We start from the raw sequence: 21,497 nt of genomic DNA on the forward strand, positions 1-21,497 counted from the left end.
GTTTTCGTGGCAATGAGCCACGAATTACAAACTTTTAGATTCATAATCGAAGCAAGCTAACCATCAAATAGGCCCCATCCAGCACTAAGAAAATATGAAAAACTATTACAACGTCTTCATGTTTTTGATTATATTTGTATACAAGGTTAGTCGCACTTTCTCAGAACACATTTCATAAGCTTATCTAGTGAAATGCTGCCATGACACCGCGGATGGCTTTTTTTTTTTGTATCAATACATCTAGTTAGTTACACCGAAATACTGACCTTCTGACAAGGCAATGTCGACACAGTTACACTCACGGTTGGATAAACATTTCAGAGCTTTAACAATGAAGTACGTCCATGCAACGAGATTACTAAATCACGTATGAGCCAAAAAAGACAATATTTCAAAGAAGACGGTTTAATTTTGTCCATGAAAGCGAGAAAAAGCGCAACGCCTATTGTTTCGGTAAGTAACTACATCCCGATAAAATACAACCGAACACAATAAGCAGCATTGCTCTCAACTGCAATGTAAAAGGTATAGTTATGAAAAAGAACCCTCCGACCCGAAATGTTGTTGAAATGAAGAAAATCGTATCTCTTGTTAACATTCACAATATCGAAAACTAATGTGTTAAATTCCTCTATGCAAATCTAATGGATTTGTATATATGCGTTTGCTACGCTTAAAGTGGTCTAGGAAACCGGTTCACGTACAATAGAGTATATGCAGAAAGATTGTCCAAGATATGTTTAAAAATCACCTTTTATCCGTAAAAGATTGTTACAATGGAATTGCAGAATCGGTCAGAAGTGCGTAATTATGATTATTTAACTGAAAATTATTAGCGATAGGGAAATTAATACCTAGGACAATACACACCTGTAAATATGTGTATACACAAACAATTATACTTGAACATGTGTGCGCGTGTGTATGTATGAAACATTAATATTTTGGGCGTGTTATACGAGAAATTGCCCATAGTAATTTACATGAAAATGAAGCTATAGAAGCATCACCAACTAAGAAAATAATTTTTTTGTATGTCCTAAAATATCGAACAAAAAGAAATAGAAAATGGATATTAATTCGGATACAAAACATATATACACTGCTGGCCAAAATCTTAAGGCCAATGAACACAAAGAAAAAATACGCATTTTGCGTTGTTAGACTCAACCACTTATTTACGTAAAGCTTCGAAAGATGAAAATAAGAAAAGGGAAAATATTATTTTTTAGCATTTAATAGGGAAAATGTGAACATTATGAAATTAGCCTAAATAGCAGCTGGTCAAAAGTTTAAGACCATACCAAAAAGAAGTCCTAAACAGGGTAGAAAATGCCCCAAAAGAGGTCTCAGTAGTGAATTGCACGGCCGTCATTGCGAATAACTGCAAATATTCGCTTTGGCATGGTCGATATAAGCGTTTGTAGAAGGCTGGCTGGAATATTATTCCAAGTGGTAAAGGTGGCTTCATGAAGATTATGCACTGTTTGGAATTGACGTCCATTTCTATAGACTTCCCTTGCCATCCATCCCCAAACATTTTCAATGGGGTTCAGTTCGGGCGAACACGCTGGATGGTCCAAAAGAATCACGTTATTCGCTACGGTAAATCCTTTGTCCTGCGGGCATTGTGGATTGCAGCGTTGTCCTGCTGAAAGATCCAGTCATTTCCACACAGGCGAGGGTCTTCAGTCAATAACGATGCTCTCTCCAACATGCTAATGTAGCCAGCTGCTGTTTGACGCCCTTGTATAACCTGAAGCTCCATTGTTCCATGGAAGGAGAAAGCACCGCAGATCATGATAGAACCTCCTCCACTGTATCGTGTAGAAAATGTCTCCGGTGGGATGTCTTTATCGTGCCAGTAACGTTGGAAGCTATCTGGACCATCCAGGTTAAATTATTTCTCATAAGAGAACAAAACCTTCGTCCACTTTTCTACGTCTCATGTTTGGTGTTTCTCAGCAAAGTTTAACCGAGCTGTTTCGTGGTGTGGCCTTTGAAGACGTTAACGGTTTTAAAGCCTTTCTCTCATAGATGCTGTTTTATTGTTCTTGAGCTGCATTCTGCGTCCGTAAGGGCCTTAATCTGGTTCGACGATCGGCTGGTGTCTTGCCAGACAACCCGTCGAATCCTCCTGCTCAACGCCGACGAAATTTTCTTGGGACCACCACTTAAAATTCTCGTTCCGTATCCCTCAGGGTCTTTAAGAAAAAATTTGCAACAGCAGTTTTATTACGCCCAATCTCACCAGTGATGGCACGTTGAAAGAGACCTTGCTTTTGCAGCTCGACAATTCTGCCACGTTCAAACTCTGTCAACATTTTAGCCTTTGCCATGTTTTTACTCAATGTAACACAGGAGATGTCAGTGGGAATGTTGACAATGCTAATGCTTGAACACAAATGACTAAATTTCGTTACGTGTTTACCGATTTACGCTTCGTTTCAGTATGGTCTTAAACTTTTGACCAGCTAGTATTTAAACTAATTTCACAGTGTTCACATTTTCCTTATTAAATTATCAAAAAAGGTTTTTGTTTTTATTTTCCCTTTTCTTACTTTAATTTTTCGAAGCTCTACTCAAATAAGTGGTTGAGTCTAACAATCAAAAATGCATATTTTTCTTTATGTTCATTGGCTTTAAGATTTTGGCCATCAGTGTTTATCCAAGTCCACAATAAACGGTTTTAATTCGTTTTAATTTAATATGTTCAGTGGACCATAAGTGAGTTTATTATCTTGCACTTAGTTTTGGAATATTTTTCTTCCTTTTTTTTTTTGTAAAAGGTTTTGTTTGTTTTTGAATTTTGCGCAAAGCTATACAAAGCCTATCTGCGATAGCTGTCTCTAATTTTGCAGTGTAAAACTAGAGAGACAGCAGCTAGCTGGTCACCACCCACCGCCAACTCTTGGGCTACTCTTTTACCAACGAATAGTGAGATTGACCGTCACATTATAAAGACCCCACGGCTGAAAGGGTGAGCATGTTTGGTGTGACGGGGATCGGATCCGCAACCCTCAGATTACGAGTCGAGTGCTTTAATCACCTGTCCATGACGGGCCAAACGCATTGAATATGTGAGTGTTTTCTTATAGTGAAGCCACACTGAGCTATCTGCTAAATTCACCGAAGGGAATCGAACCCCTGATTTTAGCGTTGTAAATCCGAAGACTTATCGCTGTACCAGCGGGGAACTTTTGTAAAAGCCTATGTTATCCCAGACTGTTATTTTTTCGCCAAAAAAATATGAACACACACATACAAAATAACCTTTGACCCTAGCTGCCTAGCAGGATAGTATAATATCACTAAAGGGTTTCTTGTGGTGCTAAATATTTATAGCATATCATTCTCATATATTTGCACTTAAACTTTGGGCACCAGTGACAAAACAGAAAAACAAAATATGTCCAGATACTTTCTCCCTTTTTAAAGAACGTTTACAAACGTGACATTTATAAATTTAATCATAGCAGTATTTGCGTGACATCTATATATTCAATTCTAGCAGTATTGGGTTTAATATTTAGATTTCACCACTCCGGAGAGGTAAACTTCCCAACATCACACCCATCGTGCAGTTCCGATGTAATCTTTATTATAAATGTACACGACCTGAGTGACACAGTTTCATGTACTCTTTCTTCCCTCCTCTAAGGAATGCTACTGTGTAGTTTGTTATTAACAAGGGTCAAGCACAAATCAGGTTTTAACCAAATTAAAACTACGTATACATTCTATAATAAATTTTAGCGGTTCAAAACAAATCAAAAGATATTTTTGTTAATATTTGTTCGGAGAAAACCGTCTACAAGCTACGTTCGTAGTTTGTTGTGCTGTCAAATGCCTCTGAAAAATACATTTTATGTAAGTGTTGTTGTTGTTTTGAATTAAGCACAATGCTACACAATGGGCTATTTGTGCTCTGCCAACCACGAGTATCGAAACCCGGTTTTTAGCATTGTAAGTCCGCAGACATGCCGCTGAGCCACTAGGGGACATATTTTTATGTAAGCCTGAATGAATGAATTAATCTTATTTAAAGTTTATAGTCTTATTTTAATGATAATACATGGATTTTTTTATACAGAGTTTCAAATTACTAGAAATGTTAGTGTAATTTTTCATACGTATACTGTAAAAAATTGTTTCATAGTAAATAATTAAGTAAGTGCTTTAAGTATAAACTCGTACAGACGCTAATGTCATCTAATGTGACGTATAACGCACATAAAAGCGGTAAATACTCAATATACTACGATTAGTATACATATAAATGTTTTGTTTATGAAAGATGTGTTTACTCAAATCTAAGAATATACACACAAAGACCATTATAAAATTAAACTGAAGTACTCAAGCAAAGAAGTGATAAAATGTCGTACTAATGACTCGTTAATTTTAACAGGATATTACTCATAAGTCCCAGAAAAGATTGTTAAAGGGACATTTTTCATACATCTAGTAAGTTGCACGGCAAGATTTCACTAATCAAGTGTTCATCTCAGAAAGTTACGCTGCTTTAAGTGTTTTGATTCATTATTCTAGCGACTCAGTAAAACCGAATATCATCAACTAATGTAAACAAACGTTCTGACAAGTTAGAAAACTATAAAATGGAAGCTAAATTACCACGTAAAAGTTTTAATCTGTCGTGTTCCTCTAATAATCCATTTCCCTTAGTGGATTTAGTTATGGGTTTCAAGATTCTCGACCAAACAAAAGACGCATTTATTGGCGAGTTCGCATCGATTTCACTAGAACTGATTATATACACAAAACTAAACATCTTAGCTATCCACAAAATGATTCCAAGTCTCAGTATTTTAAATATAAACAGGAATACACTTGCATACGCTCAGACAATGTTGATTCACAGAAGTTTTTATCAGATGCAAAAACTACTCGATGTATAAATCACAAATACCACAATAATGTAACAATTACTACATAAATTAAACGATTGAGTAAAAACAAGATAAAATACACTCACTCTTCCACGTCAAGGATGCTGATATATTTTATCTTTTATGACACGAATTAACTGGCTGAGCTAGTTGGACCAATTCTATTGGTTGAGTGCATACATACGTAACCCAGCAGATCAAACTATTTCAAGTGTGCAATGAAACCCAGTTGATCAAGTTATGCCGGGTTTTAACATGTAATCCAGTAGATAAAGTTACGATGTGCAACACACAAAACAGAAGTTCAATTAAATTTAGTATGCAACCCATGGGATCAAGTTACGCCAAAAATACACGTGCAACTTATTAGATCACGTAGCATTGAGGGTATACACACAATCCAGTAGATAAAGTCACGTTGAGCATACAAAAATAATCTAGTAGATCAAATTACGTCTAGAATACATATGAAACCCAACAGATAAAGTTATATCATGAATTCACATGCAACTTCGGAAATCAAATAACATTTAGAACACACACACTGTCCAGAATATCATGTTACATCAATTATTCACACTCAGTTCAATATATAAAGTTACATTGAGTGTGTACACACAACCCAGTACTTCTTGGGTGAATAGAATATAGGAAAATTATCCTAACACTAATATGAGAATTATAACTGTTATACGCTATTTTATTCTCTGAGTTATGTTGTGTGTATTTTTCTTATAGCAAAGCCAAATCGGGCAATCTGCTGAGTCCACCGAGGGGAATGGAACTCCTGATTTTAGCGTTGTAAGTCCGAAGAATTACCGCTGTCCTAGAGGGGAACAAATTACGTTGTAAAAAAATCGTTGAGGTTTCATTAGTCTAATTCAAATACAGAAACATGTACAGTAATTGAAGTGTAAAGTGTACCAGAAAAAATAAATATTTTTGAATGTATGCTTACTGGGTGAATTTGTATAAGTTAACATGAAAATAAAGACCACACGTAAAATAATCACACTTTTGAAGTCATTGATTAACGGACTTTGTTTCGGTAATGGTATATTCAACATGAACGGTACCTTGTACGCAGGTGGGCAAAATGACCAAGTCAGGGAGTTCCACTGCTTAGGTAGCCACTCCTAATTTTGAACTTCTGATGAGTTGTTCTTGTTGTTTATCTAATGTTGTAAATCAGCAGACATACCGCTGTACCACTGGGGGGCACTTCTGATAAGAAAGAAATTGCCAACCCGCAGCACTCGCCCACAGGAGGGTTTTGAATCAATGGGAATGACTGTCACTCTCATAACATTCCAACAGCTAAAAGTGTAAAGTATGTTAAATGACATAGCAGTGGAAACTTTGGAATTTCAGACACGCAACATCGCATACTAACTACTCAGCTACTTCATTGCCTAAATATGCTTCAGTGTATGAAAAATCTGAAGTTAACGACCCAGCGGTTAGGGTAATGGTTTGTAGAGTTGAAGTTTCGTGGTTTGCGTCCCTTACCGCAAAAATCAAAATGCACTCCACAACTTAGGAATATATATGCGTTTTATAGGCAACGATTAAACCTTACTATTCCCCCTTTCCTTAAAACTGTCACTTACAAATTAAGGATGGCTAACGTCTAACAAGTACAGCTTTTAGTAGTTTTATGACAAATACAACAATCAAACAACCCACGGTTCAAGAAATTTGTATCTAAGTTGCTTTACCAGTGTTTTAGTTCTTGCTATATATACCTTCTTAAAAGGAAAATAATCAACTATAAGCACACAGCCATTTAAGTAGTTAGTAGTTTGATTCAAATATTGTACTAGATAATCTAGAACACATAAATGTTAAAAAAGCTAGGGAAGGCTTCGAGTTTTGTTCAAAGTTTTTAACTGCCTATGTTTTTGAGTTTCACATTAGACTCATGTTACAAGCTCACGCACACACCTCATTCTTCACATCTAAAATTCAATCAAATAATAAAACTTATCATCACGCATTTTCTAGACGTTGACCCTTATCGTATGAAATGATAAATCACCTTCAGATGTAATTATCTTTATACTCTCAATAGGTTAGTGAGTCCAACCCGTAATAAAGATTGTCTTATATTACATGTGTTGTACACCAGATGGCGCCATAAGAAAGTAGCTGTATGCCTTATCTGGTTGTGAAGAAAAGATGGCTTGTAATTATGTAAAACATGCAGTGCAGCGAGGAATTTAGTAACTACCAAGAGGGCCAATAGAGAGAAAGCTCGTGTATGGGTACTCTTTTTAACTACAGTAATCTTCGAAGCGTTTGGCACTGATCTAGTAGTTTGATAAATAACAGCATCTACAATAATCACATATGGTTTGGAAAAGAAAAAAACACACATAGCTAATATACAATGAAAAACAGTTGAAGTAGAAAATAAATAACAGTCTCGAATATCTGTTCCGATTAATCACATAAACAGAATAAAAATACATATATAGCTGGATGATTTGTTTTAAGAACAAAGTTACACAACGGGCTGGCTATTTGTGGTCTGCTCACCATGGGTATCGAAACCCTATTTGAAAGCACGCTTAGGCTGGTGGAGTAAGTTTAAAACTATCTTGTACATCAGCGGTAAGTTTGAAGATTCATAATGATAGAAATCGAACTTAGACATCAGCGAACTGAATCTAACGCTTCGTGTTCAGAGTGTGTGTGTTTTCTCATAGCAAAGCCACATTGGGCTATCTGCTGAGTCCACCGAAGGGAATTGAACCCCTGATCTTAGCATTGTGTTTTGAACTTAAATAGTTTACCCAGTACTTAAAGGAGTTCACGTTTGAAGAATTATATATATTACACAAAGAAAAATGAAAAGATCTTAAGAGAAAATTGAAACTTATTCACAGAAATAATTTTAGAAACGTACAACTACGGTTTCAACGAATTAGAAACTTATGAATCTTAAGGTGATGTGAAGGAGAAGATTTGTTAGTTTTAGAGCAAAGCCCCATTTTAGTGTCCACCGCGGAGCATGGAACACCGGAGTTTAGAAAGTCTGTAAACATTCCGCTATGTCACCGGTGGACGGAGGAGAAGGACATAACACTATACGCCTTCTCGGAATAAATGAAATGTATTCTCACTTGTCTTAGTTCAAATTAACACTTTCGTAAAAAGCAAGTGTATTCGTAAGACTTCGTAATATTTTGAGCAACACTTGTTTATGAATTAGATGTGAAAACAAAAATGGTAAATTTTTGGCTTCACTTAACCTCTAAAAATAAAAAGTATATTAACGTCAGTTGCTAAAGGTATATGTTATTCCTAAGTGTGACAAAATTTCCATCGTGGTTTACAAAACTGTACTGGTTTAATAACTGTAATTATTTGCTTTTGTTTTGCTCGTAACTGTCTAGTATCAACTTCTGCCCTCCAATGGCACAGTGGTATGTCTGCGGACTTGCACACGAAAAACTGGGTTTCGATAATCGTGGTGAGCAGAGCACAGATAGCTCATTGTGTAGCTTTGTGCTTAATTCTAAACAAAAAAAAATCTACTTCTGTCTTTCCAAAACCGAATGTCCTTAAGCATGTCTGCGATAAGTTTACGGACTTACAACGCAAAAATTCGGGGTTTAATTCTTCGAGCCGGATGGAGCGTAGATAGAATATTGCGAAAATTTCCCGCTAAAACAAATAGCAAAAGGAATTAACAAATGGAACAAAACAAACTTCGTTTCAGATACGTCATTTTAAAATATAGTTATTAACGTCAATTCCTCTAAGCTTGAGTTAGATGTAGATATCTCTCACTAAACTTCTCCTGTCTATTAAGTATGCAGACAGTTATTCTTCTAGATAAGGTGCAAAGCTTGATGTAATTGTAAGAAAAACAAGAGTCACTTTCTTCTGTTATAAGTGAAATCCCAGTAATTATCAGCAATTTGTGCGATTTTACTTTTCATCAATCACCAGCCCATTTGTCATTACATGTTTACAGTTCCGGAATACAAACATGACATTAGGATGAGAGCCACCATACAATCACACATACATACACAATGAGGGATTGTTAGCCAAGAAATATTCGGGTACATAATCGTACATACGTTTATGAATGCGAAACAACATATTCAAACCAATAATCAGGGTGGAACTGAAGTAAAACACTGAAAAAGATTCAAGTGATGTCACAGCAGCTCAAGTTAGCTTTTACGGAGCAATAATATAAACATTCGTCCACGTAGCTAAAACCTCACAACACATTATAAAAATTATCAATGGTCGCTTCAACTCTGCTATTTGGTTTAACACCATTTGTCTTTGTTTGTCTTTGAATTTTGTGCAAAGCTACACGAGGGCTATTTGCGCTAGCCGTCCCTAATTTAGCAGTGTAAGACCAGAGGGAAGGCAGCTAGACATTACCACCCACCGCCAACTCTTGGGCTACTCTTTTACCAACGAATAGTAGGATTGACCGTCACATTATAACGCCCCCACGGCTGAAAGGGCGAGCATGTTTGGTGCGACGGATATTTGAACCCGCGACCCTCGGATTATGAGTCGAACGCCTTAACACGCTTGGCCATGCCGGGCCATTCGCTGATCAAAATACAATCATGTCTAATTAGTGAAAAAGTTAATTTCACACACATTTCAAACAGGGAAGCCTATCAGCAAATGTCTTTTTAAAGAAAACCAACGACAACAAACATTTTCAACTTAGCAAAGAAAGGAAATGTAAAAAGTTAATCAATTTTTTATTAAGGAAACTTTCCCCATAAGCATATAGCATAATGTTAGAATATTTTCTTCAAACGTTTTAATAGTTTGCCAAACTCTGGATAAAAATTATGAATACCAGTTAAGAAAGAACATTTATACAACGTACACATTATCTGCAGTGTTGTGAACACTACCGAAACACATGTATCTCTTAAATAACATCAATTTATTGTTCCTTTGTTATAATATTTATAATATTTTTATAAGTATAGTAGTTATGGCAATAAATAAAATATTTTCATCATAAACAATGTGGAAAAATGGAACAATACATCGTGTTACTTCGATTTTAAGACGCACCTTATTTCACATTTTTCCGAACTGAAAATTAGGACGTGTCTTAAAATCAAGGTATTATTTTTCCTTTCGAAAGTCTCGAAAACATCATTTTCCTCGCGCAACAAATATTTTCGAAAAAAATTACATTAAGAAACAGATTGGACTATATTTTAAAAAGAACTAAGCTTAGACTAAAAAAAACACATACAAAACGTCAAATTTTCCTATGTCAGCGCCTCTAGCGGTGTAGTTGGATATCACTTTCTCAGTCTTTGTCTGACTTTCCTGTTGTTCAGATGCTATTTTATTGTGTTTTTTACCCATGGTAAAGCGTTTTACGTACGATGCCGAATTTAAAAGAAAAGTTATTTTTGTTTTCATACTAAGTTGTTTTCTTCCAAGAAAAGTAGAAAGTAATTTTCTGGCACAAGAAAAGGAAGAAATCCTGAAATAGATGCCGCTGTTTTAACGTATTTCAGAGAGCTACAAAATAAAGGACTGCACTGCCTGTAACGAGAGAAGTCTTAATGTTAAAAGCAAAATAATGTGCAGGAAATAGTGGTATTTCTCTCAAGGCTAGTCGTGTCAGGTGTGAGAAATTTATGAAAAGCGAATGTTTATCATTACGGCGAAGGACAACAATTAGTTAGAAATTGCCGTCAGATTTTAAAGATACGGAAGATGTAACATAAGATGACATTCTTTAGGACAATAGCGAATCAAGCGATGAAGATGCTTTAACTTCAGAATATGACAGTGAGTCAGAAAAAAATCGAACTAACGAAGGAAATAATAAGGAAAGCAGGAAGAAACATTACTGTAATGAAAATCCTTAATTTCCTGCATATTATATATATATTTTATTATATTTAATTTTAAATAAATTAGTAACATTTTTGGTTCGTTAATAAACTCTTTTAAAACGTATTTAATCCTTTCTAAATAACATACAGTTTTTTGTCACTGAAAATCTCTTTTTAAAAGTTTGGTGCGTCTTAAATTAGAGGAAGCCTTAAATTCGAAGTTATACGGTAATAGAACAAAGAGCTGATTTATCGCAGAATTTAGATTTTAAAGTTTAACATGCAACGGAAACAAAGACCTTTATTAGGATATGCAAGTAGAACGAATAAAATCCTTCAAGTATCTTAAAATTTCAACGAATCCTTAAGAAAAGTTAAAATTCACAAAGCAGAAGTGCTATTCAAAGCTTCGAAACATTCCAACATGTCCCACGTGCCCGCATACATATATACATACATGCACACACACACACAAGCAGATAATATGTACTCTTGAACGACCTTAAACTTTCTTTTACAGAATATTGATACATATGTTGGAGTGTGATTCAATTGCTTGGAAACCTCTTCTGAAACCCTAATAAAATTACAACTACAAGAACAGGTACAAACCTTATAGGATTAGTGACAGAGACTCAGTCAGATCAATATTACTTACGTCAGGAAATTGTCCATTTTATCACAAATATTACACCTTTACACGCTATAAAAACTCTCACTTCCTTTAATCGCTCTAAAAAAAAAGAGCCACTGTTTTTTAAAATTATTTAATTTCCGTCAAAATTACAAGTTGTTATATATAAAGCTACATTTCTTAGCTCTGAGACATAAAATTTATTACAAAAGAGATTTTAGCTCATGACTACAGAATTATGTATAAATATTTAATGAGCAGAGAAATGTATCCTGATAAAACTGGCAGACACTCAATTCACAGAAATTATCTCCCTTTACTTCAGTTTATATTTATACCCAGTACTTAGTTACGTTTGAAGTCATGAAAATTTTTGTCTCTTTTTCTTTTTATTTTGTAATTTAACCTTTAATACACCAAAAACGTTTATGAAAAAAAATTTCTTAAAAATATTTGGTTCATTGTTTTTATTAACCTTATCAATTTCCATTAGAATGTCTGTGGACAAATGGTTTATTAAAAATACATTATTGTGTAGTAACGAAAGCTTCCACGTCCTTCACTTGCAACATGGGATGTGCGATTTTAAAAATGTCACTTAAATGTTCATACTTACTCAGAGGAGAAGAACATTTACGCACACTGTGTTTATCATCTGCTAAGTATTATATCTTAGACTTATAACTACTTCACACGAGTTTATGCCTCTTTTATTGCTCTTAACGTTAATTCATAATGTTTACTTGAATAATCATTGCCAGTAAAGAGTGATGCAAACGTTGTGTAGAAAATCAAAACTTTACTTGTTCTTTAGAGAGTTCGAATCCTTCCAATAATATTTCAATGCTACACTTATTATGTTCTTTTCAAAATGATAAAAATCATACATATGTAAATAAATATTGTAATTCCATGAAGTTTTTGCAAATACAAAAAAAACTTATAATTTTCAGAGTAGATCCAAACGACTTATAATGCTAATAACATAAATATATTTTTAAAAACGAAGTATAATTTAATTACAAATTGCGTTTCGTCTAGTTCTTTTAAGAAAATTTTTGAAATGACCGTATGAGAAAAATTCTGCAAAAGCTGTTGTTGGTTACAAAAATTGTAACAATTGTCCTATTTAAATGTACATGAAACAGCACTACATTATTTAGTGCTATTCTAAAATATCTAATTTCCAGAGAACTTTACTTTAAAAAAGCCATTTGTTTATTACTTAGAAGTCAACGCACATCATCATCACATTTTTTTTATTTTTTGCAACTGGTTTTGAAAGCTTCACAGTCGATTATAACATTGTTTAAGTAAGTTTTAATTACTGATTTACTAAAACTTATAAAACAACCATAAAATTATTGGTAGTTTCTGTACGATACTTTCACGACAACTTCTATTAAATTTAGTTATTTTTCATGTTACAAAAATTCCTCTGATAAAAAGGGAATAAAATTAATTAACATTCTTTTTCAGAAGTAAAACTTTATTATCATTTTTTTTTCTGAAGTTCACACTGGAAGCAACACACTAGAACTACTGCATTTTTCACATGCTCCAAAGCTGTGAATCAAAATTCCAGGTAGGTTGAATCTCACCGATGCAACCAAACCTGACTTATTGAACCTTATAAAGAACATCTGGGTCTATGCCATTTGGGCTCTTATTACAACTCTCACGTGAAGCAATGACAACCCCCATACACCAAGAGTACTATAGTATTATTACTCTCATTTCTTTTTGACGCCTAGCAATCAGCAAAAAACAGAGCGGCGAAAATTATATGGTTTTCCTTTAGCAGGGCCGCTGAGATTATAGCTTCTCAGTGACAGCAGTATTCCAAATAGAACCGATTCTTGCTCACGAGGCTGTCAAATGAAGAAAAATGACCCCCTTGGAATGAGCTGCCCCGCTGGTCAGGCCTTGCTGGTGATTGCTGAGCTCTTGCTTTTACTTTGTGCATCTACATGAGCATTCAAATCTGATATCAAACCTACCCTACCGCAATGCACTGGATTTGTGGCACTACTGATATGAGGGTTCTGACAGCAGTTTCGACTAATTGCATAGGGAAAACGTCTGTACAAAATGAACTGTAAGTTTAAGTCACGACTGTCGCTATAAATGTTGAACAGATGTACTTCAATAGACTACTGGGTGCTCAAGGTGGGTAATTTTTATCATTGTACAAATAGCTCGTAAATATATGGTACATGGCAAATCTAACCTCTTGAAACTTTCATGAAATTGCAGGGTGCATGGTAAACCGTGCGCTAAGAATTTATTTTTTACAAACCTAAAATAACAAAAAGTAATATAATGATTTTGAACAAGCTTCTAGATATATTAAAACTATTCATTACGATCTTCATTCAACCAATTATTAATTTTCAGTTAATGTGCATATTTCCTTCTATACTGCACAATCCAATCACACAACACAGTGTAACAATAGTAGTATATATCTTATCTCATCACCTCATAGAAAACTGTAGTTATATATTTTATAATTAACTATAATTGGAAGAAAAGTTGGTAGTTGTATTTTATGTCTAGCTTTAGCAAAAACGTAGTAGTACGCAAAGTTAATTGCACTTTATTCAAATGCTTAATGTATATATTAATAGTATCGCTTCGCCTCAAATGTAAACCTTGGCCTTGGCAACCTTTATCGCACATTTGAGTTGAATATATAAAATGCCAAGCTCTCAGATACCTTGAATTATCAGCATACAAACAGTGCAAATTGAAAACATAATAATTCTTTAATTCAGCTTTTCTTGAAGTTAACCACAGAGACAAACTCTTCCTTTCGTTTTTAAGCAAGAAAGTGACTACTGACTTAGATAATTTCATTTCAAAATACATTTATAAATATATATTTTCAATTTTTATTATTTTAATAAGGCCATTATTAGTTGTAAGGTAAACCAACTGACCACGTTTGTCTTGTGATGCCTAACCGGTTTAGACACAAATTGAGTATCTTGGGTATAGAGTGGCGACGCTATATTAGTTGGAATCAGAACAGCCATTCTGACAGAATTCTGCCGCAGGCGGTGCACCAGAAAGGTATCATATAACAAGGTTGCTAATAATGCCTGAAGACATCCTAGACAAGCAGAGCTGGCAGTGATAGACATAATGTGAGTGAATCCATCCAGGTTAGGAGAAACTTCTATACTTTCCTCTTCCTAAATGAGCGCAAGCAGATAAATAACAAGACACGAGGGAAATATGTATGTCTTATAGCTCACAATACAGATGTATAGCAATCGCGAAGGGAGAAAACCCCAATTAAACTTCACGTAGTAAGAACAGCGTTTGTAAAACGTTCAAACTAATAATACACAAAACTTTTTCAATGTTCCTCAACAAACAAAGTAATTCAGGAAACAACAGGAGTTTCTTTTGTCTAACAAACACATTTTGTGATTTGAAAAGCAGCATAAACTTAAAGTCTCAAATGATCCAAGAATATGAGCTAAGAACTATAATTGCAAAGGTACTATAATTATTAATGGATGAGACTATTGTTCTGTGAATGCACGTTGACAACAACATTGTAAGAATTTTAGACGCATGTGCAATATACAAATAAAAACCAAGTATTTTTCGACGGAAATGATATACAACCATTTTTGCTCTGTTATAGTGCATTAGTTTCTTTTCTTCGCACAGTATTTTATATGTTCCACGAGTCAATTATGTAGATTGAAAAGGTTTAAAACATGAAAAAACTATTACATGAAAATCACCTTCAAACATTATCATCATCTGATCAGCTTTTGAATCACTGTCCATCAGTGTTGGAAGTCACGATTTTATCCACTTCTTTTAGTTACAATTCAGTAATGGTAAGTTAGATTTGTAATACGTTTTGTGATGTTAAAAATCGTTCGTGTCAAACCCGTCATTTATCTGTCTGTTTTCAACATAATATTAAACCAAGCGTACTGTCGCGTTTTGTCTATATTTCTTTCCACGATTTTTCATCATTACCTTATTGTCAGATGTATCGGTGGTTTTCTTTCAATGCGAATTTAAGCTATACAAGTGGCATCTAGGCTTAGTCGTTCCTAATATTTTTGAACGGATAGTACAGAATACAGATAGCTAGTCAAAAAGGCACAACGTTAAATTTTGTGTAAATCTCGTAAGAGAAAAAAAACAAAAAAACAATTGGGGTTTTGACTGCCACTCTTATAACACACTCAATTGTCCTAAAGGATCGGAGCGACAAAAGAATGCAAAGATTATCATTATACATATATATCTATCTATAATTGTTTTGTGTAATTACGTGGCGTTATTGCCTGAAATGGTTAGTTTGAATTGTCAACTGTATCTCAGGAGCTATGACATCTCCTATCTGCTCAATGAACGACTCAACTTATTATTAAACTGGTTGTAAAAGTCTGTCTCGGTTACATTAGAAGCGTATTTGGTTGATAACCAACCAGACACTAAAATGTGCAGTACGGTGGAGTTTGCAACACATTTCAATTAAGAGTTTACATTCTATTGTATATTGAATGTGGAGCTTTCATCACGTCTGTTAAGACTAACTTCACTCTCTGGACATCCTTCACCAACTAGCAGTAAAGCAGATCCTGGTAAACTTCATCCCCTACCTTCCCGCCAGCCCAAAAAGCACGTTTCCTGCGTAAGGCTAGGGTCTTAGCCCGAAAGGAAAGATAATTTACAACAATTACTGAGGGTAAAGTCCTGGAAACATGTAATTTCAGCGTCTCAAACCCTCTCCCTGGACCGCGGTGTGGAACTCGAGGTGCGCTTCGAACTTCTCAATAACATGGACCGACAAGACAGTATGAATAAAATAGTGCTTAGAATACAACCCAGCTTGGCAAGAAGACGTTAAGATTCGATTTATTGCCTTTTGATGCACAAACTCCAGTCAGTCGTGATGTAATTCCGCATCCTAAAACCTAACCCTTAACTCTTATTCCTCGAATCTTTTGTTTTAGTGTACGTATGGAGCCGACTATGAAACAGATTTTAAAACAGAAGTTTTTCAAATTTGTATTATAAAATACAGCTTTTCAGACTCTACATCGATATATATATATAAAATATATCCTGTTCTTCAATATATCGACATCAACTCCAGCTGTGATATCTTCACATATAGTTGGATAAGTACGTCACTGAAGATATTAAACTTCCTTACTAATGCACAATAATACAGCGGGAAAGAGGTACAAACAATACAACTCACCAATCTAATTCTTTTCATGGAACTTAAGAATAATCAGAAGTCCGGGTTGAAAAGACTATGGATAAAAATATCATGACTTTTTAAGCTTTCTAAACAACAACTTTTACATATAAGTAGCAGACATGTAGAACTCTGAAATCTCTATACTTTAAGGAGTCATAAAAGTCATTCAATATTTCTGTAAAGTAAAAGGCCTAGCCTTCACCCCCTGAACACTAATATAATTTATTTTGAATATATAGTTCATAATTACTATCGTAAGCTTGCAGTTGTGGCGAAGGCACAAATATTGTCACACAAAAAATGAATATTTTCTACATCAGATTACTGGTTATTTTTGCCCTTCCCCCTAGCTTCTCTTTTGGAAACAAAGCTATACAATTATATGCATCACAAGATTTTTGGCTTTGCAAAGTCATCGTGTTTAGGACACAGCTGTGTTGATTTCTGCTAAATAAACTACAGAAACGGATGTTTCAATTCCAAATAAGACATGCTGTAATCAGGGCGTTTCCATAAAAACAACTGTAATTGTAGGGTAAATCCCACAGGTGGAGCTACATATACGTGCACACAAACACAGATATATTATGCTACTTAACTATTGCAATGTGTATTTTGAATTTTCTCATGCATTTATGTAAGTAGACTGATAGATATACAATTAAAGTTACCCATTACAATCACAAATACACATACACACGCAGGTGCATGCGTATATTTAAGCTATTATGTGGCAGCGTGTATGTCTTCGTCGATTAATTAGTACAAATGGTATTTAATAATAGGGCATGCTCTTGATTGTTTGTTTTTTAATTTCGCGCAAAGCTACATGAGGGCTATCTGCGTTAGCCGTCCCTAATTGAGCAATGTAAGACTAGAGGGAAGGCAGCTAGTCATCACCACCCAGCGCCAACTCTTGGGCTACTCTTTTACCAACGAATAGTGGAATTAACTGTAACTTTATAACACCCCACGGCGAAAAGGGCAAGCATATTTGGTTTGACGGGGATTCGAACCCGCGACCCTCGAATTACGAGTCGAGCTCCCTAACTACTTAGTCATGCCGCGTCTGCTCCATTGAACACGACAAAATTCATTTGGCGCTGCAAAGCGAAATTCTTTTATAAAAATATGTAGGCGTTATACATGCTATTTATATCTTTCACGATTGACTGCTTCCATATGCTATATTCTTTTGATATAGAATAAAAATATTGCAAATATTATTTTGAGTGATTACTTTCTAATAGGATCCGACAAAAATGCCAAATCTAAGTATATGTCTGTAACTTATTCTATATGCACAGTCATACACTGGGCCATACTTTTTTTACATATCTAATTTATGGAATGGTTCTTAAGTATAATCTATTAAGTATATTATTTATTTCTTTAAATACCATTTGACTTGTTTGCTCATTCATTCGGTTCCTCTGTCTGTCGTGTTAACTGTCTCTGTTACTTTATTTGGTAAACCATATATCGGGTGTAATTTTTGAAAATATGGATTATGTATTAACTTTTAAACAATTTTGTTTTTAAATCTTTATTAATCCTCTTTGTTTAATGTTACGTTTTGTTTGTATTTATCTATTTTCACTGAGTCTACTGTGTTCCAGTGGCTTGTATGCTGAACTGTGGACCAACACGCCCCGACTTTCGAGACGGAATGCTACCAAACCACCATCCCATTAAATAGTTGGTAAAATCGTATAAACGGTGAGAAGAATTTTATTCTTCAGAATAAACTATCTACTTTGGTTTTCTCGTCCATGAAGCAGCCACCAAACTTCTTCATGTAGCCAGGAACAGACCTTCGATCGTACCAAAAAGTAAACGCGGATCGTATTCCATTTCTATTAGTCCAACACGTGGATAAGATACTTTACTAAAAGTTATAAAACGCTCATTGAATACTCAGTCATTAAACCTTATTTAGATTCCTTACACACATGATATAAACCTAAAAGAAATCCTCATAAATAGGTTTGTTTGTTTGTTTGAAATTAATCATAAAGCAACACAATGGGCTATCTGTTCTCTGCTTACCATAGGTATCGAAACCCGAATTATAGAGTTTTAAGTCCGCTGACATTTCGCTGTGCCAATGAAGGCTCATAAATAAGACAAGTTGGAAGCTCGTTCAGTTATTAAACTGAAGAACCATGATACACCTATGGGCATAACCATACAATTAAGTACTGTTTAATTCTTACACTTATATGAAATTTTTGCTCATAAACACAAATGACTAGAAATAAAACTGGACGTCTTAAACGTCCGGTTTAAATTAACATTTTTCTTTCAAATGAAATTTCACTTTTCTTCCCATAATGTTTAATTGTATTTTATTCTGAATTTTTTTCTTTCATTTCATTCATGAATTGTGTAGCATTTATGTAAAAGATATGATTTTCAAGTTCTGTACGTGTGATTTTGTTCTACGCTTTACGATCTGATGAAGAGTACTAGTTCCAAATGACATCTTCCAGAAATCAACATATAAAAAGATTTGGAAAATATGTAACTTATTCATTTACTTCTGGGTCTCTGCAGCCTATGTCGTTAAAAATATCTTCTTTTTATAATAGAGCTTGACAAAAGCCGCTCTATAGTATAGACTCTTGAAATGGCTTGTTGAACATCGACATTTACTTTTACATGTTAATGTGTATTAAGTAAATAGATGTTCTAATATTAACATCTCTTAAAAAAACAACTTCAGTCTACATTACTTAAGGGTTTTGAGTCATAATAATGTCACCATGTTAGCTTAAAGAAGGGTCTCCACGTAGATACTCCATTCAACTTTCGATTTTAACTAACATCTTGACTTAAATGTGAATTGAGTGTGGCATGGCATTGCGTGCCGCGTTACACATCGAAAAGTCCAAAGCTCGAGCCTGCTTTATGCCGCTAAACAAAACTACACAATAGATTATCCGTGCTCTGCCTACCTTGGGTATGAAAACCTGATTTTTAGCGTTATAAACCCTCAGACTTACCGCGAGTAGAGAAGAGGGGAAGGTGATAACTATAATGCTGTGAATCATTACGAGGCACATATTTGGATAGTACAGTGATAAGCGCTTTGTGTAATAAAATGACGCTGAATCGTGCCAGATCTGACTCCACAAACTGACGTCTAGTAAAAATTATTAATACCTTGGAATCTTCATGGTCAAATCAGAGGCACTACTTCATAAAGCAAGCACTGTCTTCTGACAAAGTTGGTTCCCAAAATCTAGAAATTCCAACGAATAATCTTTTTCTTATCTGTCAAGTCAAACATGTTTCATATTCAATTCTTATGATATCTTAAGCAAGTGAAACTACAGGTCCAGTAGCCACTTTGATTTTTACAAGCAAGTTCCTTTCGACTTAATCATCTAGGCTTCGTATGTTATAAACACTACCCATAAGCTCCGTTTTACTAAATCAAAATCAAATATTTTAAAGCTCTAGATCAGTAGCCTCAAAATGCTAATCGTGTACAAGCTCTTAAAGGATTATCTCTGTAAAAGCAACTCAGTTTACACTGCAGTTACACATGATGTTTAGTGCCTTGCGTTCATTTTACGAATGTCATTAGACAACAAGAAACTAGATTGAAAAAAAAAATTTTGCAAAATCGTATGTAATTTTTTTCCCAGTTAATGTTAGATAAACTGGGTTACAGTTTGTGAGATAAGAATGTGATTCTTTGTTGTTATGTTCCAAACTACGCAATGAACTATTTGTACTCCGACTATTGCGGGTATTGCAACCTGAATTTCAGTTTTTAAAGCCCTCAGACTAATCGCTGAGCAGCCGTGTATTAGGAAAATGAAAGATGGATAATCACAATACCATTAATAGTATAGTTTCGGTTTTAGTATAGTAATATGTGTAGTGCTTAGACTAGTAAGTTAACGTTAGTTATGTGTAATTAAGTTGTCTTCTTAACAACGAATTTGAAAGCTAAATCTAAATATTTCGAAAGTTAATACTAAAACTTTCAAGACTAGAGGTATTTAGGAGAGAAACACATACCACGTGTACAAAGAAACGTTTAGACAATTCGCTATTTTTAAATACTATATTGAAATTATAAAGGAAGTATTTAGTTAAGACTTTACTTTCCTGAGCAAATGTTATCCTGGATTATTCGTCTAAAAAAGAAAAAAAAATTCTTACTGCCTTTAGCTGGAACAGCACATGTTCTTTCACATCAAACTGAACAAGCAGCTGGTGACCACCGAAAGCGAAATGCACCTTGCTTATTATAATAAATTATAGTGTTTGGATGATAACAAAGTTAATTCACATAGACAGAGACGAGTATTCTTTGTAAGATTGGCGAAGAGCATAAGTTAACTTGGCAAAGTATTCTATGCGGTTTTATTTCTGATATGTATTCAGATGAATGTAAATATCTCGGACACACATTTTAAACTAAACTTCGACAACCGCACTTTCTTTTTATCACTGTTCTTTACTTTCGCATATATAAATTAACAGTATTTAAAGAAACATTGCCAACTTAATTAAAAGCAATGAAACAATATACAAATTGTTCTAAGTAGTTGCATGTTGGTTTTTACATGAGAGATATCCCGAAGATATCGATAAATTACTTTAATTTCACAATATGCTGCGAGAAAAAATTAACGAATTATACTGTCATATATAGTGTTACCGCGAAACCGTTAAAAGTAAGGGCGTTCAACTCGCAATTTGAGGGTTGTGGGTTCGAACTCCCGTCACACGAAATATGTTTGTGGTGGCGTTATAATGTAACGGTAAATGTCATTATTTGTTGGTAAAAGAATAGCCCAAGAGTTGGTGGTGATGACTAAGCTCCTTCCTTCTAGTTTTAC

General features: G+C 34.6%; 1 protein-coding gene and 1 long non-coding RNA gene across 6 annotated transcripts in view; one reads left to right on the forward strand and one right to left on the reverse strand.

Annotated features, from left to right (window-relative positions):
• Positions 1–18,963, forward strand: part of LOC143252685 (uncharacterized) — a 34,680-nt gene extending 15,717 nt beyond the window's left edge. For 2 of the 3 annotated variants that reach the window (XR_013029104.1, XR_013029107.1), the window contains exon 3: positions 18,258–18,963. This is a non-coding gene — a long non-coding RNA (uncharacterized LOC143252685). Of the gene's footprint in view, positions 1–5,648; positions 5,833–18,257 lie in introns of those variants that run through there. The other variant, XR_013029108.1, reaches the window with a different exon arrangement.
• Positions 1–21,497, reverse strand: part of LOC143252677 (protein O-mannosyl-transferase TMTC2-like) — a 304,308-nt gene that overhangs the window by 107,250 nt on the left and 175,561 nt on the right. The gene's annotated exons all lie outside the window — the stretch shown is intronic.

Source organism: Tachypleus tridentatus, chromosome 1, assembly GCF_004210375.1.
Source record: "Tachypleus tridentatus isolate NWPU-2018 chromosome 1, ASM421037v1, whole genome shotgun sequence".
NCBI classification, from domain to species: Eukaryota; Metazoa; Arthropoda; class Merostomata; order Xiphosura; family Limulidae; genus Tachypleus; species Tachypleus tridentatus.